At 45.1% G+C, this 26919-nt stretch overlaps 1 long non-coding RNA gene across 1 annotated transcript; it reads right to left on the bottom strand.

Annotated features, from left to right (window-relative positions):
• Positions 1-255: 255 nt before the first annotated feature.
• On the bottom strand, positions 256-26919 carry LOC135319958 (uncharacterized). Its single transcript, XR_010379049.1, has 4 exons — positions 26703-26919; positions 19130-19282; positions 18265-18372; positions 256-1241 (listed from the first exon to the last, which is right to left on the bottom strand). It is a non-coding gene; the product is annotated as an uncharacterized LOC135319958 (long non-coding RNA).

Here is a 26919-nt window from a genome sequence, read left to right as displayed (position 1 = left end):
ATCGAGGCTTGCATATAATCAACACACATGTATTCAGAACACAGACGCGTGCATTAATATTCATAAATATTGATTCAAAAGAGCATATCGTGACCTAACCCAAATGCCGATTTTGAATAAGATGGAGTCATAGTCCGTGATATAGGATTACAAGTCTTCCAACAGGATCAATGAATGGCATATTCAACCCTACGTAGAGAATAAATGGCATACACCTATAACAAAGACAAGTAGCTCTGCAAAACTGTACTAAGAGCAAAAGGGACAGACAGGAAAGTGCACATTGGGATTGGTTTCACTTCTAGGAATTTCAGCCCCCATGAAACAAATGGATCCATGTTCTGAGAGAGTGTGTATTTCAGCAGAAAAGCAACAGACGGATATGCATTGTGGGTGAATGGATATTACACAAACAAAAGATTCTTATAGTGGGTCTTTGTGTAATGTTAACTGTTAGAAAGTTTAAAGACATGTGAAACCATAAACTTAACATGGACAGAATTCCCTCCGTTAGTACTGTGTATACAGATCTGTACAAAAGGGTAGAGGGAAGAAAAAACTGATCATGGGACGCTAATGGAGAGAATCACATTTACCTTTGGAACCTCTCGACTGATGCAGCCCCTCCCCCAACACTGACAAGATGCAGCAACCATTGGGGATGGCAGTTACCGGTTGGATTCCAGGTGGAATCTTGGTGTGTTCCTCCAGGATTGTTGTGGCTGGTGGATCCAAGGTAACTGGGCAGGATTCTGTGGGTGGATCAGTGTCATGGAGGCGGTACCGCCCTCTATGGAGCTTGGCTTAAGTCTCTTTTTCTGGAATATGTGTAAGTTCGAGATACTCGTGCTGCGCAATGGCCTGAGCTCACGGGTCAGTTTCCAGAATCTGAAAGGGCAGATAGTGGAAGATCTGCCTGTCATCAGCTAACAGGTGAGGCTCCGAGGTACTTTCAGACTTGCCCTGTCCTTTAGAATTTGACTTTATAGGAGACATGAAGGAAGTTGGCAGAAAAGCTGGCTGCACGAATTGAGGTGAGATGCGAACACATTGATGAGAGTTGTTCTGCTACAATGTAGAACACTGGCATGGAGACTTCTGTTGAGAATACCAGGCTCAAAAGACATTCATGAGACATATTGAACCTCGCTGATACTGGCAGAAACATATGGAGTGTCAACGTGCACTTTAGGAAGGTACTCAATTCTCTGCTCCAAGAACGGGTCCAAGATTACTGACGTCTAAAAGAGAAGAGATGGCAGAGATGATAAAAGCACTCATGTTATTGGAAGAGGTCGTGAGAATCCACACGTCCCAAGGGGCATTTATAAACCACTCAGACGACCAAGCACGAAGCACAGGTAAGCCTTTTCCCAGGGTTGGCCCTTGGTACCAAGCACTTGCTCTTCCCTCCCCTCCCCTCATGTATCTATTTCAAAGAATCAGCACTTGAGTTGCAATGAAGCCGTAGGAGCTGAGCAAGCCCCTCCTTGTATCAGAGTTCCTCCTCCTTCACATTCTGTGCACAACAGTGAACTCCTCCATTGTCAACTACTCTCGACTAAAATAGATTAGTATTGAATTCTTCACTCACACCTTGAAATGATGATCTTCCTCTAGATTCAGCAAATGCTGGGCTTATGTCTTCTTTGGTGTGAAGGGAGTTTTGTAAGTGAGTGAATTTTTTGCCTGAATTTGGATATTTATTTATCCTCATTTTTTCAAAACAGTATTTGTAACTATTATAATTCAGTTATTGAAATGAAGTGTAATTGTTGGGATAGATATGTAGTGACACTTCTTTTGTGGACCGTCTTTTCCCTTTTGTCAAGTCCCAGGAGCAGGATATAATGTGATTGCTGTATTTTTTGGGTTAAATTGCTTTTCTCAACATAATTAGTCGATTAAACATTCTCATCTTTGATAGAAGAGCACATGATTCTCAATAGCCTAGCAAAGCTGCGGCAGTGTTCTCATATCTATAATATCTCTAAGTGCTATTGAAACCAAGCCTATGTAAAAATACATTGTTTGGGTTTCTTTGTGGTTTCCTAAATAATAACTTTTCCCCTTGAATCACCAACATTGACCAGTATGTGTCATTATTAGGAAAGGGCACCACATGCACAATGGAAACCTAGGGTTGTGGTTGTTAATGGTTCTAAGAATTATTTCATTGTTTCTGTTAGTGCTGGAGGCACCAAGAGAAAACTGTTGACCTGCCTCCTTCATGACTTTTGGCTGCTAATTTATATCTTCTGTGCATTTTTCTTATTTGGATATTTCAAGCTGGTACCTAAATTTGGCAACACTGTCTTATAGTTAGATATAGTATGTTTCTAAAACTGTATTTATTTTGATACATTTCCCATGTATGTAATTTAATTCTGTTTATTATTTGAAAGTCTGCAATGAGGTATGAACACATTTTCAGACCTGGAGTTTTCGGACACATCCTCCCACAACTGATATACAGAAAAATAGCTAAACAAGAATCAAGTGTCTGTGAGTTATGACTAAATTGTGTTAATTTATCCATGCCAAACTGGCAGAGTACCAGTGCAAACTTTGCTCACTCTCTCCCATGTATACAGCAAGATAAACATACACTCTCCCAGCCCTTGGCTCAGGAACCCTGCTGAATAATGCCCAAACATCTCTTACTTCAAAAGTCACAAAGAATTCTCACATAACCTGGAAAGAGTAGAAGGCAAATTAGAGAATGGAAATCAGTGCAGGACCTGACCTTTGGTGAGGGAACAGTAAAGGGGAAACTGTGTTTTACTGGAATGCACACTCTAAAGTGGACAGGTCATTTGAGATGGAAGACAATGTGCTGAGGGTTAAAAGAGTGCATAGTGGACGTTTGGTTGACATATCTGAAAGCAATAATCACAAAATTTCTCTGCAATTCATTCCCAGACCAATACTCCACCTGTTAATTTTGAGCTAGGAGTGCCTGTGGAATCTGTGTGTTAGGGCTGTGGCTGATGTCACAAATTTATTCCCAGGGGTTTGGAGATTGTTTTGGGCTAAGGTTGGTACTATCTAGAGAACAGATCTGCCTGGGTCCTCTCTTAATATTAAATCTGCTGGCATATGTTTTGTGGATTAGATTAGTAACCCAGGGCCTTAGTCACAGTCTTTCCACATCCACGGTATAATTGCTCATTTTCTCCATAAAGGAGAAATGGGTCTCATTCAGAGCCATCTTCATCTAGTTTCTAGAATCCAGGGCAATTTATTGTTGAAATCAGATTCTATAGCCCAAGGATCTGCAACTTTCATAGGCAGGATTGAAATTTCTTATTGTCCAAAGCAGAGGTTTTTGAAATGCCTCATGCTTGCCTTTGAGTTCCAATGCCTTATTGCAAGAGTTCTTGGAGCAGAGATATGCTGAACAATATGTGAATTTGAAGCCTTTCCATCAGCCTTGACTACCACATGCTAATGCAACAATAGTTGTGGTGCTGACCCAGTACTACACTAAGGACCCAACTGTGGCACTGCATGCTTCAACAGGTTCTAATATGTGACATCATTAGATTTGTTTCCACTTTTGTTTTTGTTTGCAGAGAACCTGAGGGAACCCATTATAAAATTTTGACTTTTCCGTGGCAATAGTAAAGATGAATGCACTTTCATGAGAGTGTATTGGAACCATTCCCTATCCACATATCCAGCCGGCAGCCCAGAAACCATTTGGAAGCCTGTATTCCTGCAAAAATTACTAGTCCCAGCACTGTCAGAGCTATGATAAGCATTTAACCAAAATGACACTCTGCTAACTTTACTAGAATAGGTTGTATTCACCACAACAAAAACCACACTAGCAATCATAGATATAACAGGCAACAGACACAGAAGGAATGCATGGCATCATTACATACCAAAAACAATCCTCACAGCATTAATACTAAATGTGCACAGAAATGATTTCACTTACAAAAGCTGTTCAAGTCTATAATAGATAACTGATAATCCTTAACCCATAGCGATAGAGAGATATAATAAAATTAAAAGAACCATTCCAAATTTTCAAAAGACAGGAGTCTCCTGAAAGAACATCCAATGTATTAGACCACCAAAATTTACTAGAACATGACTTGAAAAGGGAGGACATAAAAACACTGAAGGAAATCTTGAGTCTATGAATACAAATGCAGGCTAGTATAAATGGAAAGAGAAACACTTTAGATGAGCCAAATAGAATCAGAAAACTCAATGGTGAGAATAGCTAAGCTAAAGACAGTCCAAATCGGACTAGATAATGCAGAGGAACAAATAAATGACTTCGAAAGCAGGATAACCGCAATCACTCATTCAGAACACGACATAGAAAAGCAAGTGAAAACCAATGCAAGCAATGCAACTGAAACCTGGGATAAGAGAAAACATACCAGTCTTTGACTCATAGGGATCCCACAAGGAAAAACGCAGCGCTCGACTGTTTTGAAAAGATATTTGAAGAAATCAGACTGAAATTTTCTTAAACCAAAGATAGAACCAGCTATCTTAACACAGGAAGCACAGAGGGTCCAAGCATAATGAACCCCAGTAGGCCTACAACAATATATATTCTAATTTAAATGGCCAAAGTTGATAATAAAGAAATGATTCTAAATGCACCAAAATAGAAACAAGTGCATTGCAAGAGAACTTTCTAATGTCTTCAGCTGATTTCTTAATAGATAGATTGGTAATATTTTCTTCCCTCTTTCATTTTGTGTTGATCTCTATTCCAAGAACTGATGAAAGGCAGATTCCTTCAGTCTAAACAAGATGAGTTGGCAGAGATTCTAAAAGTGTTCAAGTTCTTGGAAGAGGTCATCATAATCAACACATCTCAAGGGGCTTTTTCAGACAATACAAGAGACCATGCACCAAGCCCTGTTTATACTTTTACCAGGAGTGGGCCAATGTATTAAGACTTGCTGTTCCTTCACACTAAACCAGCCATGCAGGTATACATTCAGTCTGCTACTGCAGTTGAATTGGAGCCAGGTCCAATTCTACCAACACTGTAGGGAGAACCTGAGCCTGCTACTGCAGGAGACACAGCACTGTGTCCCATTTCACCAATCTTTCAAGGAGACCCTGAGCCTATTCCTGCAGGAGACTCAGAGCCAAATCACATTCCACCAGCTGTGTAGGAAGAACCCCAAGCCTTCACTTGCAATGGATCCAGGAATGTGTCCAATTCCACTAGCCTTGTAGGGAGACCTTGAGCCTATTCCTGCAGGAGAACCAGATCTCTGTCATATTCCACCATCCCTCCAGGAAGATGCAGGGCCTCCTCCTGCAGGAGACTCAGGAATGGGTCCAATTTCACCAGTCCTGCAGGGAGACTCTGAGCCAATTCCTGCAGGAGACCCAGGACTGGCTCCCATTCCATCAACCCTGCACTAAGACATTGAAGTGGGTCCAATTCCACTAGCCTTGCTGGGTGACCCACAAGCCTGATCCTGCAGGAAAATTAGAGATATGTCATATTCCAGAAGCCCTGCAGGAAGACTGAAAACCTGCTCCTGCAGGAGACCCAGGAATAGGTCCAAATCCACCAGTCTTGCTGGGAGAGCACAAACCTGATCCTGCAGGTGATACAGAGCGAGGTACAATTCCAACAGCCCTGCAGGGATATCCTGAGGCCACTTCAGCAGGAAACACATGACTGGGTCACATTCCAATATCCCAGAAGGGAGACTGTAAGCCTGCTACTCCAGGAAACCCAGGACTTCGTCCCATTCCACCAAACCTGCAGTCAAACACTGAGACTGCATCTGCAGAAAACAGAGCGGGTCACATAACACCAGCCCTGTAGTGAGACTACAAACCTGCTCCTGGGGGAGACCAAGCCCTTCACAGAGAACATGAGCCAGCTCCTGCAGAAGAACAAGAGTTGTGTGACATTCTACCAGCTCTGCAGGTAATCCCTAGGCTTTCTCCTGCAGGAGACAGACATCCCAGTCCAATTCCATCAGCCTTTCCAGGGAGAATCCCAGCTTCCTCTTGTAGGAGAGCCAGAACTAGATCTCATTCCACCAACCCTGCACAGAAACACTGAGCTTGCTCCTGCAGGATACCCACAGCCAAGTCATATTCCACAAACCCTGCAGGGAGACACTGAGTCTGCAATTGCAAGAGACCGAGGACTGGGACGAATTCCACCAGCTCTGCAGGGAATCCCTCACCTGCTCCCATAGGAGACTAAGAGCCATCAGTTCTGGTGGGGTCCCTAAGCCTGCATCTGCAAAAAATACTACAGAGTGGAGTCACATTCCACCAGCCCTGCAAAGAGAACAGAACCTGCTGCTGCAGGAGACACAGGACTAGGTCCCATTCCACCAAACTTGCAGGGATACCCTGAGCCTTGGACCAAGGAATGGGACAAATTCTGCTAACCTTCTAGGGAGACCATGAGCCTCTCCTGCAAGAGAACCAGAGATGGGTCATATTACAGTATTCTTCCAGGAAGACCCAAGGCCTGTTCCTGCATGAAATGCAAGAACAGGCCCAATTCCTCCAGCCTGAAGGTAGTGTCCAAATCTGTTCTGGCAGGTGACCCAGAGATGGGTCCCATTCCACCAGCCCTGCAGGGAGACTCTGAGCCTACTTCTACAGGAGACCCAGGAATGGGTCCCATTAAACCAACCCTGAAGGGAGACACAGAACCTACACTTGCAGGAACCACAGAGCCAGGTCACATTCCATCAGCCCTGTAGTGACCCCTGAGCTGGGTCCAATTACACTATCCTTGCAAGGAGACCCTGTGCCTACTCCTGAAGCAGAACCAGTGATGGGGTCATGTTCCAACAGCCCTGCAGGAAGACCTGGAGCCTGCTTCTGCAGAAGACCCAGGACAGGGTCTGATTCCACCATCCCAGCAGGGAGAAAACTAGCCTGCTCCTGCAAGTGACCAAGGTCTGAGTCATATTCCACTAGCCCTGTAGGAAGAACATAAGACTGCTGTTACAGGAAACTCAGAGCCATGTGCCATTCCAGCAACACTGCAAGGAGAGTCTGAGCCTGCCCCTGCAGGAAACAGAAACCCAGTCACATTCCACAAGCCCTGCAGGGATACCTGAGCCTGCACATGCAGGAGACCCAGGCCTGGGGCCAATTCTACCAGCCCTGTGGAAAGACCCTGAATCAGCTCTGGCAGGAGACTAACAGCCATGTCACATTCCACCAGCCCTACAGGTAATTTATCAGCCTGCTCCTGCAGAAGACCCAGAGCCAGGTCACATTCCATGAGCAATGCAGGGAAACTTAGAACCTACACCTTCAAATGATCCAAGATTTGGACCAATTCCAATGGCACTGCACGGAGACCATGAGCCGTGTCCAATTCCACTAGCCCTGCAGGAAGGCACCGAGCCTACTCCTACAGGAGAACCTGAGATTGGTCATATTGCAACAGCTCTAGAATGACCCAGAACCTGCTCCTCCAGGAGACCCAGGACTATGTCCCATCCACCAGCCCTGCAGGGAAACACTGAGACTGTTCCTTCAGGAGAACCACAACTGGGTCACATTTCACCAGCCCTGAAAGAAGACCCCAATCCTGCACCTGCAAGGGAACTAGGACTGGAACAAAATTGACTAGCCCTGTAGAGGGACCCTGAGCCTGCTTCTGCAAAAGAATCAGAGATGGGTCATATTCCAACAACCCAGAAGGGACAGTCTGAGCCTGCTCCTGCAGGTGATACAGAGTAGGGTGAAATTGCAAAACCTTGCAGGGACACCATGAATCTGCTGCTGCAGGAGAAAAAGGATGGGGTCTCATTCCACAAGCCTTACAAGGAGACCCTGAGCCTGGTCTTGCATGAGATCCTGAGCTGGATCCTGCAGGAGACACAGGACTGGGTCCATTCTACCAACCCTGCAGGGGAACCCGAACCTGCACCTGCAAAAAACACAGAACCGTGTCACATCCCACCAGCTCTGCAGGGAGACTGTAAGACTAGCCCTACAGGAGACCTAGAGCCAGGTTACATTACCAGTCCTGCAGGGAGACACTGAGCCTGATCTTGTAGTTCTTCCTGCACCTACACACACACTTCTATGAGACCCAGAGCCAATTCAGGCATCACCACCCCTACGGGCTGTGATGCCTCTGCAAACACCAACACTGTCATCTAATTCTCAGAATCAACCCACTCCCAGACCCGAAATTTACTTCCCTTCTCCTGGAATCATTTTTGTTTGTTTTTTTCTGTAATTTCCTTGTTTTCTTTCATGTCATTTAGAGTATCATCTATTTTTATGTTTTAAGTTTACAATAATAAAATTTAGATGTTTTTCCATTTTAAATTGTGCAATTCAGGAGTATTAAGTGCATTCACAATGCTGTGTAACCATCATCACTGTCTAGTTTCAGACTGTTTATTTCCTCATAATAAAACCCTGTATCCAAAGCACACATTCTCTTTTCTCCCTCCCCTAGCCCCTGACAAGCCCTAATCCTCTTTCTCTCTGTGTGTCTTTCCCTACCCTGGATGTTCCCTATCAATGAAATCATACAAAAGTTGGCTGTTTGTGTCTGCTCTCATATTTTAACAAGGGACTGGTGTTTTGTTTTTTTTTTTTTTTTTTACTTGAAGTAGCATTTTGGTTATTTGAAAGGGAAACCCAGGTGGATTAAACATGAGATGTACAAAATGAAAATTTTTAGTAACTATGTGCATAATCTCGAGATAGGCACTGCTATTCTATGTGTGATACCAGAGCCAGAAGGGAGATGCTTAGCTCTTCCTGTGGCAAAACATAACCTACAAAATAAAGAATAATAATATTCAAAAGCCATGAAAGTCAAACCACAACCTGGAAAAATCATTTTTCATAACCTAAAGTCAGAGAAAGGTTTCACATCCCTGTGGTCCAAAACCTTCTTGAAACACTGTGTTCTAAACAGAAACAGAACAAACACATGCAATTCCAACAAGAGGCAATGCAGGTGGCCAGTGTATATTAGAGGTGCTTGACCTCTCAAGTGAGGATGCACACAGATGTACAAACTTTGGAGACAGCATTGGTCACCATCACACTGGCAGGACTTTAGCCTGGTGACAACCAGCTCTAGTGACAACATGAGGAGGCAGAGGCCACAGTAGATCCCCTGGAGGGAAGAGTGAGCAGACACTCCTCTCTGGGAAAACAGTATGCAGGATGAATTACAGTTCCACAAGTTCACCCCTTTCCGAGTAGTGCTGATGCTTAGTGTTGATCATACTAAAATTCTTGCACAATTTTTCAAAGATGTCTTTTCAAGGATGTTCATCACAGTTCTGGTTTAACTAGTAGGAGATTGGAAGCAACACTAATGTTCATGGAGAGGGGGTGGGATTCATCAGTTCTGGTTCACATGGAGGAATGATTGTTGTGCAGCTGGAAAAATGACTGCTAGGTCTTTACCTGATGTCAAGGAAGCCCTCAGTTTGGATGCTTGTTAATCCATCATCTACATCCCAGATGCCATCTATGACCAAATATGTGTCAAATCATCATAGATGTAAATGAATCTTGTGGTGTGTGAGAGACAGAGGCAGAGAGAATAAGAGAGATAGAGACTGAGAGATGTTCACCAAGCCATTCATGACAGTCAATTCTGGGGGTGGGATTTGCAAATCTCTGCACTATTCTTTTAGGCAACATTTCAAGTGTTCATAATGTATCTATATTGCTTTACTAATTCTAAGGTATTTAAAGCATATGTTACTTGAGATTCATTCATATTGCATCCACAGCATAAAGTTTATTATTTTTATTTTAAAGTATTTGTTACAAGTACAATCAGCATTTATGAGAGTAAAATGATAAATTCTAAAGAATTAAGAATCAGATAAAGAACAAAACCTTTTGGTGACTCAGACACAGGCCAGCTAGTTGGCAGCAAATGGCAGGGTGGGACAGGTTTTTCCAGAAGGTTGTTTATGTTCTGAATCAGCATCCAATAGAGGCAAGGAAAAATTACAAGACATGTACGCTGGAAACTACAACAGCTTGTTGAGAGTAATTAAGAAAGACCTAGCCCTATTTTAAAATTTGAAGGAGTCAAAATGACAGAGTAGACAGACTCACAGCTTGACCTCTCCCACAAATACACAAAGAATTACATCTACAAAAACATTGAATTGCACAGAAGCCTCCTGAACTCTGGCAGACTGTCTCTCATTTTGAAATACAGGAAGATTCTCACAAAATATGGTAAGGAATAAAAAGAAAAAAGAAAAATTCAGTGCAGGACTGATCCTGCAGGGAAAGAGTAGCATAGGAAGAAAGGCACCCTCACACTGGGACACAACCTCTCTAGCTGGGAGATCAGCTAGGAAAGAAGCAGAGCTTCCAAGGTTTGGAGGAGACAGTGGCAATTGCATGGCAGGCAGAACTGGGGAACTGACACAGAGGGTCCCTGTGATGACTAGCACTAGACATGAACTAGCAGGGATGAGCCAGGACTGGCTACTGGAGTCAGTGAAGAGCCCAGGCAGAGGGATGGGTCACACTGCAGAGAGGCAGCATCAGGAAACTAGAGGGCAGTGTGAGCTCTGGCTGTGTGTGTGTGTGTTTGTGGAACAGAACAGACTGAAACTCTCTTAAAAAAGCACCAATGTTGGTATAATGGGAGAGGAATGATGCACGGCTGTGCCAAAGTCACTTTCTCCACTTGGCTCCATTGTTGGTGTGTTCTCATGAGAAGAGAAATGGGGCTTGGTCATAGCCAACACTGCTGCACAAAGGCAGAGCTGAATGTTGAATCCATATCCTGTGCCATTGCAACTTCACAGGTGGGGCTGAGATTTGTTTACAGCCCCAGGCAGAGAGGGTGGATTTGCTCTCTCTGGTCACTTTGTGGATCCACACCTCTGGGACTTACAGGCAGTGAGTGGAGTTCTGACTCAAGAAGGGTGGCCAGTGAGGGTATTTACAACAGGGTGGTGTATGGTTCCATATGTGGATGCGGGATTGGGGTTTGAGCTGAACCTGTAGTGGACCACAAATTCATGCGTGTGACTACACACTTGCTAAGGCAGGTCCAAGGGACTGACACTGCTGGATCTGCACTGATGTTTCCTGGGGCTCAGAACCTGAGGGGCTCCAGAGTAGGTGGCTGACATTCCCATAGCTAAGGCAGGGATAAAGCCAACATCAACAAATAGTACTTTGTAAGTCTGCATAACAAGTGACAGACAACACCACAGAGGGAACTCCCCAGTGGACATCTGCCTATTTTTCTTCACAACTGAAGTGCTCCCACACTGCCTACTACACACCACAGCTCAGAAACGGGTCTAGAAGAAATACATAGAGCCAGAGAAATATAAGTAAATAAAGAAGCCGAGGAACCACTTTCAATTAAAAGAACAAGAGAAATCCCCTGAAAGAACAATCAGTAAAATAGACTGATAGTCTACTAGACTTCAAAAAGGGAATGAACAACACACTGAAAGAACTAAAAGAGACTATCAATAGAGACAGAAAACTTTGAAAAGAAAATTTAAACTATAAAGAAGCGCTAGTTAAAAATAGAAAATTCAACTACAGGCAATCAAAAACAGACTAGATAATGCAGAGGAATGAATAAATGACTTAGGAGACAAGATAAAAGAAATAACCCAATACAGCAGACAGAAAAGCCAATAAAAACCAATTAAAGCAAGATAATATACAGTGTGCCAGCCTATGCATAATAGTGGGTCCCAGAAGGAGAAGAAAGAGAAAAGGGGATTGAAAAGATAGTTAAAGAAATCATGACTGAAAACTTTCCAAACCTTAAGAAGGAAAGAATTATCCAAGTACAGGAGGCACAGAGGGTCTCAAACAAGAAGAAACCAAACAGACCTACACCAAGACATATTATAATTAAAATGGTTAAAGTTAAAGATAAAGAAAATTTTCTAAAGGCAGTGAGAGAAAAACAAAATGTTAGTTACAAGGGAGCCCCATAAGCATTCAGCAGATTTCTCTACATAAAAACTTCTGGCCGGAAGGGAGTGGCAAGATATATTCAAAGTCCTGAATGAGAAAAGGCTGCAAACTAGGATATTCTATCTAGAAAGACTCTCCTTTAGAACAGAAAGAGAGAGAAAGAATTTCACAGACAAGCAAAACTAAAAGAATTCAGCAGTACTAAATCTATGCTAAAAAAAATAATTGAAAGTTCTAATCTAAATAAAACATAAACAGGAAACTATAGAAATTAGGAAACCATAATTGGAAATGCAATAAATACAGTGAATTGCAAGGGAAAACATGAAGATATAAATAAGTCAGCAAGTCAATAAAGAAAGCAAGAAAGAAAGAGAGAAAGAGAGAATAGCAAAATCATAAAAGGTGAAAGAGGAGAGCAAGAGAATATAGATTTTGTTCCCTTTCTTTTTTTTTTCTTCTTTCTTTTTGTCTTCTTTTTTTTTAGGATGAACTTGGGCCTACATGACTATCAACTAAAACCAAACAGATGAAGTAAGGGGTTACCATACTTGAAAGACAAGATAACCACAAATCAGAAGTATATAAAGAGTCATAAAACCCAAAAAGAAACCAAGCTTATAGAAAAGAAATTTATCAAATGACAAAAATAAAAAAAAAATTAAAAGAAAGAAACAAATAAGAAATACCAAATCAACTGGAAAACAAATTTCAAAATGGCAATAAAACCACACCTATAAAATAACTACTATAAATGTCAATAGACTAAGTGTTCCAATCAAAAGAAAAAGTGAAGGAGGAGGAAAGATGGTGGAGTAAAAAAGATGCTCAGAGCTCACCCCTCTCCCACAAATTCACCAAAAGTGACATCCACAGACACACCCACCACCCAGAACACCTGCTAAACTTTGACAGAATATTGCCTTCTTCAAAAGATAAAATATTCCACAAATCTGGTAGGAGAAAAGAAGAAAAAGGAAAATAGTTCAGGACCATTCCAATGAGGAGGGAGCTGCAAAGGAGTAATAGCATTAATACACTGGGTCTACCCAACTCCAATGGCGAGTTCAGCAAGATGGAGAGGGAACATCTGCGGCTCGGATCTGTACAGAATAGCCTTTGACTGACAGAACTAAGTTAATTGGGCACAAAGAGCCCCAACGATCCCCAGCCCTAGACGTGAACCAGCAGATGTGGGATGTGACAGGCTGTCTGAGTTGGGTTGACTGTACAGAGGAAACCTTGGGGGACTGCAAAGTTCTGTGTGCCATGGCTGGGAGAGTATACAGATTAGAACAGCCTGGGTCCCCCATAAAATCCAAAAAAAAAAAAAAAAGGCAAAGCAACACTGCTGGTCTGCCCTGGGGGGAAGGGGATCCGTAGCCTTTGTGTCCACAGACCCACAGTGCCATTATTGGAGACTTCTTGGGAGAAGAGAGTCAAGGCTCAGCCATAGCCACCATATTTTCTGGTTCATGGTTCCCAGGTGAAGGAGGGGTCAAAACCCGAATCCCTACCTAGGGGCTCCACAACCTCATAGGTGGCACTGAGATTTGTTTACAGTCCCAAGCAGAGGGGACCATTACACACCGATGCCTCTCTGAATTGGCTCTTCTAAGACAAATGGACAAGAAGCAGTGTTCTGGAACAGAGCAGGGGTGAGGGCTAGTGCAGCTGTTTTCTCTGAGTCCACCTATGAAGCATGGACCTAATGCGGCACGGGAGCTACCTGCCAACTACCTTGCACAAGTGTGGTACTGGGAACAGGCATCTGGTGGGGGTGCAGACCACTCACTTACTGATGCTGGGACACAGACCAGGAGCACGACTGAAGGGCCTCTGGAACCAGCAAGTGGAGTTTTCACAGCAGGATATGGGCAGGTGTGACAACCACAGGAAAAAAGGAGCTCCTGCTCAATATCCAGGGCAGACTCAGGCCACCAGAACACTAGCCACACCACCAACAAAGGGGATAACAGGCAAAAGGCATGGAAGGAAGACTTGGCAACCACCCATAATTAAAAACAACCTTATGACAAAATTATTGAGTGCATGTTCTTGGAGAAAGGCCAAGTTAGTGGAGTAGAAGGATACTTGTATCTTATCCTCTCCAATAAATACACCAAGACTGACATTCACAGACACACCCACCCACTCAGAACATCTGCTGAACTTTGATAAAACATTGCCATCTTCAAAAGACAAAATGTGCCACCAATCTGGTAGGAGAAACGGAAAAAAGAAGGAAGAAAATGCAAAATGGCTTGGGGTTGGTCCTTTGAAGAGGGAGCAGCAAAGGAGGGATAGTGCTGGTTGACTGGGTCTCCCCCTTCCCAACGGAGAGGTCAGCAGGATGGACAGGGAACCTCTGAGGCTCAGATGTGTACAGAACCGCCTTGACTGACAGAATTAAGTTACATGGGCACAAAGTGTGTCAACAACCCCCAAACCTAGAAGTGAATCAGGGATGGGAAGGGACAGGCTGCTGGATCCAGGCCGACTCTGGTTGACTGTACAGTGGTAACCCTGGGGGACTACAGTGTGCTGTGGACAACTGCTTGGATTGTATACAGAGCAGAACAGCCTGGGACCCCGATAAAATAAGAAAAAAATAAAGCAAAGCAACATTGCTGGCTTGCCTGGGGGAAGGGGAGTTTTGCCTTTGTCTCTGCTGACCCACGGCAACATAACTGGTGATTTCTCAGAAGAAGAGAGATGAGGCTCAGCCACAGCCATCATACCCACCCAGGCAGAGGCGGGGTTGAAATCTGAATATGTACCTGGCAGTTCTGCAGCCTCATAGGTGGGACTCAGACTTGCTTACATCCCCAGACATATAGGAAGGTTCTGTCCTGGTGCCCCTACGAACTCGCACCTCTAAGACAAATGAACAAGGAGCAGAGTTCTGGCAAAGAGCAGGGACTAGGGCTGGTGTGGCCATTTGCCTCAAGCCCACCTACAGAGTGTGGAACAGATGTGGAGTGGGGAGTAGCACTGAACAGGGGAGCAACCAACCCAACTACTGTGCAGGACTGCTGCACCTGGACATGGTATTGGGAAGGGGCACAACCTGCCCCCCTACCATGCAGGAGAGCAGCACCAAGATGCAGCATTGGGAGGAGATGTGACATGTCTACCTACAGGCACTGGGAGCAGCACAGACCAAGGGTGTGACCAGAGGGTCTCTGGAACCAACGAGCTGAGTTCATGAAGCAAGGCAAGTGCAGGAGCTGTGACAACCACAAAAAAAATAGGAGACCCCATTCAATAACCAGGGTAGGCTCTGGTTAACACGTTAACGGCCACATCCCTAACCAAAGGGATAACAGGCAAAAGGTACAGAAGTAAAACTTGGCAACCACACATATTTAAGAAGGACCTCTTGATAAAATTATTAAGGGCACACAATCTTCACGGGAACATACTCTCTTCTTTTTCTGTTCCATTTTCTTTTACTTTTTAAATGTTACTTCTTAAATAATTTTTATATTTCTATTTTTAATCCCTTTTAAAATTTTCTTTTAAAATACTTATATTATTATCTTTCAATTTGTCCAATTTCATCTTTATCTTTGTTTTGTTCTTCTGTTATGATTATACTCTGTTCTCAAATATTTTCTTCCTTTAATATTTTAAAAATTCATCCCAACTCAATTGTTATCTTGTTTCAATATGTTCTTCTGTTATTGATTATACTGCTTTTAAAACTAATTTCTTTGTGCTTAGTTTTATTTCTGCATCCACTTTATATAAATAAATAAACTCCTAAAGGACCACAGTAGATAATTGATACTCCATAAGCCATAGTGCCAGAGAGAGATAAGCAAGTTGAAGAAGCAGAGCCACCTCTCTCAATTAAAAGAACAAGATAAACCCCCTGAAAGAACAATCAATGAAATAGACATTGATAGTCTACTAGATGATTTCAAGAAAGGAGTGATCAAAGTACTGAAGAAACTAAAAGAGATTGTCTATAGAGACAGAGAATATGTCAAAAAACGAAATTGAAACTCTAAAGAGGAGCCAGTGAAAATTGGAAAACTTATTTGCTGAGATGAGAGTTGAGCTAAAGGCTTTAAAATGTAGGCTAGATAATTGAGAGGAATGAATATGTGACTTAGAAGACAGGACAACAGAACAGCTGAGAGAAAACAAATAAAAACCAATGAAAGCAATATAAGGGACCTATGGAATAACATAAATCATGCCAACCTACTCATAATGGGGGTCCCAGAAGGAGAAGAAAGAACAAAGGGGATTGAAAAGGTATTTGAAGAAATCATGACTGAAAACTTCCCAAACCTAAAGGAGGAATCAGATATCCAAGTGCAGGAAGCACAGAGCGTCCCAAACAAGGAGGACCCAACAGACCCACACCAAGACATATTACATTTAGGATGACCAGGGTTGAGAATAGGAAATGATTCTAAGGGCAGCAAGAGAAAAACAAAGGATGAGATACAAGGGAACCCCCATAAGATTTTCAGCTGATTTCTCTACACAAACAGTACAGGCCAGAAGGGAGGGGCAAGGAATATTCAAAGTCCTGAATGAAAATATGATGCAGCTTACGATACTTTATCCAGCAAGGCTATCCTTTAGAATAGGAGAGATAAAGAACTTCACAGACAAGCAAAAACTAAAAGAATTTAGCAACACTAAACCTATGCTAAAGGAAATATTGAAAGACCTACTCTAAACAGAAAAGAAGCAGGATGCTACAAAAAGGAGAAAACCATGATTGGAAAGGTGATTGCTACAATGAATTACAACAGAATAAACATGAAATCATAAAAGAGGACATCTAAATCATTAAGGGTGGGGGAGGCGAACAAGAAAATGTACAGGTTTCTCTCTCTCTCTCTCTCTCTCTCTCTCTTTTGTTCTTGGTAGGATGAGTTTGAGCTTATATTACTATCTGTTTAAAACAAACAGATATAGTAATGGGTTAATATATATACAAAGTAGGGTAACCACAAGCCAAAAAGTTACAATAGAGTCACAAAGCTAAGAAGACACCAAGATAATAAAAAGGAAAATTATCAAACCACAAAAAGAAAATGAAAGGAACAAAGAGGAAATACAAAATCAACTGCAAAACAAAGTTCAAAATATAATAAACACATATGTATCAATAATTATTATAAATGTCAATGGACTAAATGCTTTAATCAAAGGATATAGAGTGCAGAGTGGATAATAAAGCAAGTATCTACAATACACTGTATACAAGAGACTCACGTTAGGGAGAAGGACACACATAGATTGAAAGTGAGAGGATTGAAAAAGATATTCCACAAAAATGGAAATGACAAGAAAGCAGGAATATCAACAGTGATTTCAAATAAAATAGACTTTACAACAAAGATTATAAAGAAAGATTAAGAAGGACATTTTATAATGATTAAAGGAGTCATAGATGAAGATATTACACTCATTAACATATATGAACCCAACATAGGAGCACCTAAATACATAACAGATAAAAAGGGAAAATTTGATCAGAATACAATCATGGTAGAAGACTTTAACTATCCATTAACATCACTGGACAGATCTTCCATACATAAAATTAATAAGACAACATAGAAATTAAATGATAAAATAGAACAATTTTTCTTGGTTAATATTTTCAGAACATTATATTTCCCTAAAATAGAATATACATTCTTCCCAAGCGCACGTACCACATTTTCTAGGATAGATCATATACTTTGGCACAAAAGAAGCATTAACAATTTGAAGAAGATAGAAAATATTTGAAGCAACTTTTTCTGAACACAATACCATAAAACTAGAAATTAACTACAGAAAAATAAAGGAGAAATAAATGACAGCATGGAGATTAAACAACATACTACTTTAAAAAAAAAAAAAGGGTGGATGATGAAATCAAGAAGAAATAAAAAAACACAGTGAGACAAATGATGATGAAATCACAACCACACAGAACCTATGGGATCCAGAAAAGGCAGTGCTTAGAGGGAAGTTTATAGCGAGAGAATCAGGTCTACCTCAAAAAAGAGGAAAAACTGCAATAAACAATCAAACTTACCACCTAAAAGAATTAGAAAAAGAAGAGCAAAAAATAACAAAAGTAAGCAGAAGGAAGGAAATAATAAAGATCAGGGAGGAAATAAATAAAATAGAGATATTAGAAACATTTGAAAAAATCAAGCCAAGAGATGGTTTCTTGAAAGAGTAAACACAATTGACAAAATTATGCTCTATGCTGGAAATTGACAAAATAATGCAAACTGACTATAACTCAATAAAATAAAAATTAAAAAATAAATATGTTAACAAAAGAAAAAAGAAAAGGTAGTTTCTACTCACCAGACTGGAGGAGGGGACTGCACCCCATGCGGGGTCACACACCATGGGAAAGCCTGGGGTCAGGATCGGAGGAGCAGGGTGCTGTGGACAGGATCTGTCACAGGGTTTCTGCAGGAGGGGAGGGTGAGGCATGTGAGCAGGCTGAGGACTGGCCATTTGAGTAAGTTCATGGGCTCTGGGGTGGAGGGGCTCCCCCAAGTGTCTGGACTTGACTCTGGGTGAGTTGGGCAGGTGGACAGTGGCTCAGTGTGAGTCCAAGTCCAGTGGAGGAGGTAGTGCGTTAGATCTAGAAGGACTCCTTCTGGGGTGGGAGGGCCCACAAGGGAGGCAGGAGGCCAAGTCCAGGTGACTGAGAACAGGGTGTGTCCTGCATAGGCCTGCAGGGCAGACGAAAGCATCCAGTCTACAGAAGGTGGAAACACGGTCCATACAAGGGCTCAGCTCAAATGTCACCCCCTCAGAGGAGCCTTCCCTGCCTGCACAGTCTACAGGGACAGCCTTCTCCACGCACATCTCCCCAGCAGACACCTTCTCCATTTCCTGCATAGCATTCAGGACTCGGGCCCCTGCTCCACGCCCAGCCATGGTTCTGCTGCCCTGAGGAAAAGCCCTCACAGGAGCCATCAAGCCCTGCAAGACCTGGGCCCCACCTCTCTGTCTCTTCTGCCACCACTGTCTTCACCTGGCCCTCTTCTCCTCCACTCCTGCACTCCTGACTTCCTCCAGCCCTGTGTGCTCTCCAGAGCACGTGTCCCTCCTAACATGCTGTGTGTGCTCACTGTGTCTCATCCACTGCATGCCTCCAACCCAGGTCAGTATCCAGTGCACAGTAGGGCTCAGTAAGTAGAGAATGAATGACTCTTACCATCACTGCTGGGAAGACTTTTCTCTGTGGCCTACAGTGATCACACACCCGTCACACATTCGCTGACGTCCTACTGTGTGTTGGGCGGGTTCCAGATACCGGGCATAGCAGGTAGTGAAGCAGGCAGGTCTCCATTCTCATGCAGCAGACAGCCTGGTGGGGGACACAGAGAAAATTAAGTAAAATATGCACAGTGTCCGGAGGTGATACGTTCCATGGTGTAAAATAAGGTCAGGGAGGACATTTGAGCAGAGTCCTGGAGGTGTTTAAGAAGCAGGCAGAGAGAGATCCTGGCTGAAAGAGCAGCCGGTGCAAAGGCCCTGAGGCCACAGTGGGATGCGCGTGGAGGGTCTTAGTTATCCGTGTGAGTTCTTAGTCCTGCCGTGAGTATGTATGTTGCTTTTATTTGTAAACCTTGATTTCACCTTTATAGCAAATTAACCTGCATCATCAATCTGCATAATTTAACCAATTCTGTTTCAGGTGTTGTGGGCACAATGGCGGGCTAGTTACTTGGGTTGGTAAAGAATTACCAGCGTCTGAGAAGGGTTTAGGAAAGTTTAATAGGGACACTGCTATAGGCAACATCAGGCCACACAGGCAAGAGGTGCCTACACGAGGGCCAAGGTTGAGTTTGTGGGGTCTGTTATTGGGGGGGTGCTGTGCACACAAGGAGGAGGGGGCTGCATGATCAATTCTTGCACAGGTACCTGGTTGGTTGTGAGATCTGACAGGGGCTTCTCTGAACAGCAGGCTTTACCACTTTAATAAGGGCAGGATGTGAGGCCTCTCTTCCTAGGGCAATGAGTTTTCATAGGGTAAACACACAGCAAGAGATGTTTTATAGCTTGTGGAAATGCAGGTGTGCAAAGGGTCCTGCAGTGGGGAGTGGGAGGTAAGGTGCCACTGGGCTCTAGGCACACAGAGAGCCCAGGGGTGAGGGTGTATGACTCTAAAGAGTGCCAGCTGGCTTCACACCAGGGACTTTATATGGAAACAGGAGACTCTATGTTGTCAGCACGTGTCTACTCAGTGAGCTCCCTAAGTCTAGCTCTGTCAGGCACCATGTGAAATGGACATGAAAGTCCCCACCGTGAGGACCCCAATGAATGAACATCTTGACATCCTCAAGCCCCTTACCCTGCACCACCGCCCCACCTCATCTGGGTCTCAGGCTCTGACCCTGACATCAGTGGCACCTTTGTTCCCTATATCCAGCTCCTCTGGACGTCTCTGTGATGAGCTGTTCCATGTCAGCGAGGCCCAAACTGAGCTCTGCCTTTACCCCATGAATGCTTCCTCCCTGTGAAGCCCCTTGTGAAGGAGCCACCACTAGCAGGATCCTTCAGCCCTGAGTCTCTGCCTTCCCCACCCCTCCGATTTCCCCCAGCCCATGATCCCCTCTGGAGGTCCCTATTATCCTCTCCCTCCCACTTCAGTCTTGGGCTGCACACCAAATCCCTCTTCACAATCTCCCACAAGACAGGTCCAGGTCCACTTGGGGACACTGAGGTGACACAGGTGGGTGTTGCTGGGAATGAAGAGCAGGATCCTGGAGCAGAGGAGAGGCAAGGGCTCCCAATCCAGCAGAACACAGGCTAAAGTGGGGGCAAGACACCCATAAAGAGTGAGGAAGGCATCACACTGCAGCCCCGCCCTCTGCTCCCCCAGGGTGCCCTGTGTTTCCTGCTTTGGCCTGGGGGACTTCCCCCCTCACTCTCTGTTAGAGGGGTGCCCATTCATTCATTCACACCCTCATTCAACATGTACATGGGTCCTGCTCAGTGCCAGGCCTCAGCTGGATGACAGCTCATCCTTGGGGACACAGCTCAGATCTCACCTCCTCCATGAAGCACTTCTGGATTCCCACCCCTCCTGAAGTTCCTCTGGCCTCAGTTGGGACCACTAGGGCTGAGACCACACTCTGATTACCTCCCAAGTCTGTGATCTCTGTGAAAGCACTGGGCTGAATGTGGAAAGAGACTCAGAAAAATGGGGCCAAAAGGGGCTAAGAAAAATGTTACTAGTTCTCTATTACAGAGAAGGGCACTGAGCAGAGAGAGGGCAGTGTCCAACCAAAGCCACAGAGGAGGGTCTCAGTGAGCCCTCCCATTGCCCTGTTACTAGTTCTCTGTTACAAATGAGGAACCTGAGCCACAGAGAGGGAGCAGAGCCCTGCTATAGCCTTGGCCCCACAGCCTGTGTCCTTTATGACTAGCTCAATGCTGCCAGCAGGGGTATGGGCCTGGAATGGAGGTTGAAAGCAGCCTGACCCCAAGGACCCCTTCATACACAAAGTCAGTCTCAGGAAACACCCCTCAAGACCTACTCTACACCCCTGGGATTGGGACCTGATTGCTGTTCCTGGAAGCTGGCTGGGCTTCCCTGTGAATTGGCCCAGGAGATGCTTGGGACAGACAAAGGGCCCCTGAGGCTCCCTGTCCCCAGATGAGCAGCTCTGGTCCCTTTGACTGTCCCTGGCAGAGGCCTGATGACATAAGGTGTTGGCCGGGTAGCCAGCTGTGGAGATGAGGAAATGGGAGAAACATGCAGGTACATGCAGAGCTCCAGGTATTCACTAAACAATCATTGATTCATGCCTTGCAGTGTGGCTGGCCTGGTCCCAGGCCTGGGTGTCCAGTAGTGAATACAGTCAACCCCTTGAGCATTCTGGGAAAGCAGTGCTCAGAGAAACGGGCACTCAGAGCCCCCATCTTGCTCCCCTTGAACAATTACACTGAGATGAGGCTGCAGCCATGGGTCCCAGTGGAGGGTGAAGGGAGAAGGAAACCCAGAGTGGGCACTGACCATGAGCCTGGACACTGGAACCAGATGACCTGGGCTCTGTAATCTGGGGTGGTCACCTCCTCTGTTCTCTCTGTGCCTCAGTTACTTCTTCTGCAGAAATGGGTGATAATGCCTGTCCCTGCCCCACAGATTTTCATGAGGAGTCAGTGATCTTCTCTTATGCGTGTAGGACAGTGCCTGGCTATGGGTCAGGATCCTGCTCACCTCACAATAGTCTGTCCCACTTTAAAGATGAGAAAGCCAAGGCTAAGGGGGTTATGAGACCAGCCTGGGCTAGCCCCCTTCTCATGCTCTGCTGTCCAGGTCTCCTGCTTTTACATCATCCCTCTGCCCCCATATCCACCCAGCAAAGTAGGTGCTGAGAATCTGAGCAAATCAGAGTATGAATGGAGGCACACCCTCTCCCCAACTTGGGCTCTTGGGGCGGTGGGCAGGATGGGGATATTGGGCTCCCCCAGACTGTCCAGGAGGCCTAGCATGTCCGTCACCTCATTTCCACTCAACACGGAGTAGGTGTGTGTCCAAGGGCCAGAGGGCGATGGAGTAACCCAGGGTGGGTGGATGCTAGGTAGGTGTGGGAGGCACAGAGTGGCCCCTGGAAGACAGTGTCCAGGCAGCCAAGGTGTAGGGAATGAGGGTGCCCAGAAGGGGCAGAGGACAGAGTCCAGCCTGGACACCACCCCCTGCTGGACCCTGATCTGGGGTGAGAATTGGGACAAGCCAGGGCCCCGCTAGGACTCCTGATCCAGCAAAGAGGTGAGGAAAAGTTAAGGAGACAATGGAGGCTGACCCCACCATGCTCCCTGTGTGAGGGCGCTGCTTCCAGGATCCTGGAGTTTCCTTAGACTTTTGTGAAGTGGCTGCTGTTTCCAGCCCCATGTGGGCAGAAGGACTGAGGCAGGGAAGACAGAGTGACTCAGGACAGAGCTAGGATTCATCCAAGAGTGTGTGCTGGGCCTCTAGCTGAGAGCAGCCTCTGGGCATCATGGACTCAGGAAGTGTCTTGTCCTCCCTCTTAAGGCTCCTGGCATGTTAGGCAGGAAAGGTCCCAGCGCCCATACCTGGGCCTCTCTGGGTGATGCTGACATGTGGGATCATGATGGTCCTGGGAAAGGAGAGAGAATGTAGGCTGGGCGTCAGGTCTGCATCAGACCCTAATGATGCCCCTAATGTTGTGTGACCTGGAAACTCCCTGACCTCTCTGTGCCTGGCTTTCCAGCTCTGACTCAGAGGACTGCTGTGCTTGGCACACAGTAGGACCTCAATCAGAGGAAAAAGCCAGCCCTTCCCCAGGAACCTCTCCTCTTACATGCCCAAAGCTAAGCCCATGTGCCACACATCACCAGAGCTGATACTTGACAAATAGGGCAAGTGAAATCCAGCAAACCCTCCCTCCTGCCTGAGGCCCTTCCCTCCTCAGTGACAGTGGCTCAGAGCAGGTCTCTGCATCCCAGAAGTCTGAACTGAGCCTTGTGACCTGGAGGAGTCCCTGTTCCACACAACTTTGTTTCCAGGTCCTTCCAACAAGACACAAGAGCACCTGGTCAGTCTCTTAGCTGCAAGGTCCTCCCTTGGCAAATTCCCCCATCACATCCGGGCTAGAAGATGTGAGTTCCAGGGCACATGACCATCCAAAAGTTGACTTCAGGGAAACATCCCTGCCCACACTGCACTCTTCAGAGCCCACCTTCTAAAAGAAGGGGTAGTGACCCACGGTTGTGCACAGTTTTATCAGAACACAGCCCTCACCCACCCACCATTGGAAACATGTGAGAAGCAGAGATTCCCAAGTGCCTGGACCCCTGTCATCCAGAAAGCAGAGGTTAGGGTAACAGACAGAAGGGGAGAAAGTATTTTCATACTATATATCTGATAAGGGGTTAACACCCAAAACATATAAATAACTCTTACAATTCAACAGCAAAAAAACAAGCAATCTGATTTAAAAAGTGGGCAGAGGAACTGAATAGACATTTTTCCAAAGAAGACACACAGATGTCTAACAGGTACATGAAAAGGTGCTCAACATCACTCACCATCAGGGAAATGCAAATCAAAACCACAATGAGATATCCCCTCCCACCTGTCAGGGTGGGTGTCATCAAAATACAAGAGATAACAAGTGATGGTGGTAGTGTGAAGAAAAAGGAAACTTCTGAAATATTGGTGGGAATGTAAATTGGTGCCATCACTTGGAAAAGAGTAAGAAGACTCCCCAAAAATTTAAAATTAGAACTTCCATATGATCCAGCAAGTCCACTGCTGGGAATATATCCAAAGGAAATGAAATCACTATGTCAATGAGACAACTGCACCCTCACGTTCACTGTATCATTATTTACAATAACCAAGATATGTAAACAACCTAAGTGTCCATCAACAGATGAATGGATACAGAAAACGTGATGCATATATATGTATATATAATGGAATCTTATTCAGACATTAAAAAAATGAAATCCTGCCATTTGTGACAACTTGGATGGACCTTCAGGGTATTATGCTAAGTGAAATAAATAAGACAGAGAAAGACAAATACCTATGATCTCATTTATATGTGGAATCTACAAAATAAACCGAAACCCATAGAAACAGAGATCAGGTTGGTGGTTGCCAGAGGTGAGTCAGGGGGTGATTGAAATTCGGGAAGATAATCAAAACGTACAAACTTCCAGTTAGAAGATAAACAAGTCCTGGGGACATAATGTACTGCAAGCTGACTGTAGTTAACAACACTGCGCTGTGCATTTGATAGTTGTTAAGAGAGTACCTCTTAAAATTTCTGATCACAAGGAAAATAGTGTGTGAGTATGGGTGATGACAGACGTCAAGTAAACTTAATGCAGTGATCATTTCACAATATGCACATGTAACAAGTCATTATGCTGCACACCTAAAGCCAACAAAGTTATGTGACAATTGTATCTCAGGAATACTTATCCCAGGAAGCGGGGGTGCGAGCCTGGATTACATACTGCAGGAGCTGCCTTTGTCCTCCAACAGCAGAGGGTGGTAGTTGTGACAGGGACTGTAGGTCCCTCAAAGCCTAGAATGTTTACTGTCTGGACCTTCACAGGGAGAGTGTGCAGACCCTGCCCTGGAAGACGGTGGTCATGGCAGCAACAACGGCCTGCCTGTGTGCAGGCTCAGCCCAGACAGCTCCTGTGCTCTGCTGTGACCGCATTTACTTCCCTCCACACCCTCAGAGGGAAAGGCTTCAATGTTCCGATTTTACACATGAGAAAACTGAGGCTCATTTGCTTTGAATTATTGACCAAGTGGTGGGTAAGCTTTGAACCCCAGTGTTCTGATTTCAAAGCCACATCTCAGTCCTGATTTTTAGAAGGTGGAGGTCCAGGCACTGGGGACCCTCCACCTTCCTCAATTGTAGTCTTACTCTAGGGCTTGCACCCCCGAGGCGTCTGGGTGAACACATTTAATCCGCTTACTCTGCACCAGCTGAGCCCTTGGCTGCCAGTCTGTTGTCGCTGCCTGACACCAGCTGAGTTTTACAAGTGAACCATCACCCCCTGCCAGCCCACCTGCCCTGCTATGTGGGGCAGACCCCTCCTAGCCTGGTCATTCTAAACCCTTAGCTCACACATTTGCACAACTGCATCAAAAGGGCCCTACTCCCTGTGTGGAGGTATCGACAAGGGGAAGGGAGGGGAGTTTTGGGTGGCCCCTTACTCTGAAGGTGACACATGACAGGGACATGTTCATGTCCATAATGGCACTCAATTTGAAGCTAAGAACATGGTCACAGCGAGGGGTAAAAGCTGAGAGGCTACAAGGCTGCTGAGAAAGGGGCTTGACTATTGAATTGTAAATGTGTAATTTAATTTAAAAATTAGCCCCCTGGGTGATAAGAATTTGCCCCTAAGGCCAGAATTGGCCACCTGACCCCTGGGAACCCCTCAATTCCAGGATGTAATCATCTGAGCATGGAGGGGGCTTAAATTGGGGTGCTGTCCTCTCAGTCATGGTGCACCTGCCCACGGATGCACCCATGAACTGCAGTTCTCACACATCAAGGCACCTCTCATGCCCTGCCAAGGAGGTCCAGGTCATAAGGAAGGGATGACAGACTGTGAGGTCACACGTGTGCCCCTGCAGGGGTGAATGTTGTATAGGGAAGAGCCAACCCCCACTCTCACCTCCAGGAGGGGTGCTGGAGGGAGGACTCCTGAGCCCCTAGGCTTAGCAAGCATCCTGGCTGAGGGTGGGGAGGCTGGCCACTCTGAAGTCATGGGTCAGATGGTAGATTGGGGTCCCACCCCCACAGCTCACCAGTGAGACCGTCTAGTCTGTTTTCTGTGTAAACTGGAACCCAGTCACCCTCACCCTCAGAAGTGGGGGCAGCCTGTGTAAATTACAACACAAAGCCCTGGGCTGTTTCAGGTGCCTGGGGGTGTCAAGCCCCCCTAGGCCGGGCAGGTGGGAGAGGAGATGTATGAGTTAGCAAGTGTGAGAGCAGAGTTGAGACGTGGCTGAGTGCATGCACTCTAATATCCAGGAACTGCGAGCTACCACTAGCAAATCTGTTCACTGAGGCCATGTGTACTCTCCCTTGTCATTTACAATCCCCTGTTTGAACAGAGGCCTCTGGAGTCTATTAGCCACATTGTTGCCTGTCACCACACTGTTGCAGTTCCAGGGTCTCCATTTAGCCAGCTTGAAGGAATAGTCAAACTTTTTCTTAAAACCAATGACAGAAAACCAAAGTGGCTTAAAGAAGCAAACAGGGCAGGAGAGAATGACTTACCTAACTGAGACATCCAAAGGGAGATAGCTTCAGGCAGGGCTGTACCTGGTGCTCAGTGACATCAGCAGAAGTCATCCTTCCCCACCTCTGGGCTCTGCCACTGGTGTCATCTTCACATGGCTCTGCCTTTATTAGAGCAAGATAGTCACCAACTGCCACAGGCTGACATCATCACCCCTCAACTCTCAACTGAAATAGAACTTCTCTGCTCCCAGGA

The sequence above is a fragment of the Camelus dromedarius genome, chromosome 35 (genome assembly GCF_036321535.1).
Source record: "Camelus dromedarius isolate mCamDro1 chromosome 35, mCamDro1.pat, whole genome shotgun sequence".
NCBI lineage: Eukaryota > Metazoa > Chordata > Mammalia > Artiodactyla > Camelidae > Camelus > Camelus dromedarius.
This window is presented reverse-complemented; position numbering and strand designations above follow the sequence as displayed.